Source organism: Cyprinodon variegatus, unplaced genomic scaffold, assembly GCF_000732505.1.
Source record: "Cyprinodon variegatus isolate N-32 unplaced genomic scaffold, C_variegatus-1.0 Scaffold297, whole genome shotgun sequence".
NCBI classification, from domain to species: domain Eukaryota; kingdom Metazoa; phylum Chordata; class Actinopteri; order Cyprinodontiformes; family Cyprinodontidae; genus Cyprinodon; species Cyprinodon variegatus.
In genome coordinates, this window is record NW_015150750.1 from 44,100 (window position 1) to 45,281 (window position 1,182).

Sequence of the window (1,182 nt, forward strand, 5' to 3'; positions counted from 1 at the left end):
ATGGATGGATGGATGGATGGATGGATGGATGGATGGATGGATGGATGGATGGATGGATGGATGGATGGATGGATGGATGGATGGATGCACTTTGACATGACTTTAAGGCTTTTTATTCCCACCCACTGCCATACAGGATTGCGTTATCCGCCCTCCTGTCGATCCAGCAGCTGCAATGGGATTTGTTTTTCGAAACCTGGTTGCATTGGGAAGGGAATTTGGCTGTATACTTTACCAAGTCTGTTATCTTTATCATGATGTATCAATTTAAATAAAGAATTTCTGTGGTGACCCCCAAACATCTGAGCAGCCTTAAGGACACAACCATCTTTATAAAGCAACTTAGTTTTGCAAGGTTATGCAAAAGATTTTATAAGATTATGATAGTGAATGTTAAAACACATTCTTTTAAAACAGAACTTTTAATACCAACAGAAATTTATTAAATGGCATCTGGAATTGTCTTATGTCATCTAAGGCAAAAGCAGTCACTGAAAAACGATGTTTTGTTATGACTGTGACAACACCCTAAATGATTGTAAGTAGGACTTTCCACAACTGAGGAGTAACAGAAAAGGCTCTGCTCCCTCTGAGCCTCCATTTGGACCTCGGAACCTCTAGACTCTTGACTTGAGGTAAACAGTGAATCAGCAGAATTTACCATACAACCCGAAATAGTGACAGTGAATAAAAAAAAAAGTCTGAAAACAACAGTGGTGGATTTAGAGGTCATGTGGTTATATTATCACTTCTCTTTCATTTCCATTAAAATTCAAGATGCGGAGGTGAAATCTAATGGGGATTTTTCATAGAACAGCCGATGGATCAGGCAATCATCTGCATAGAAATGGAAGGCAGTTTCATCCATGTTCTCCTAACAGCGAGCCTGGCAATGAATAAAGATGACAAAGCACACACTCTAAAATTGAGCCTTGTGGAGCCCCCCCACCCCACACAATATGGTTTGAGAAAAAAACAAAAAACAGGCAGTGTGATGAATTTGTTGAAGCATTCAAATCATATGTACAAAATAAACAACAAAGGGTGTGGAAAGTAGAGGGAAAGGAAAATAAAGTAAATATAGCCTACCACTCTGATATATTTGATCTATTATTTATAATCTAATTTCTCTTCATAATTAACCAGCCAATGTTTTTTCAAATTATTATTAAGGAGCGTTAC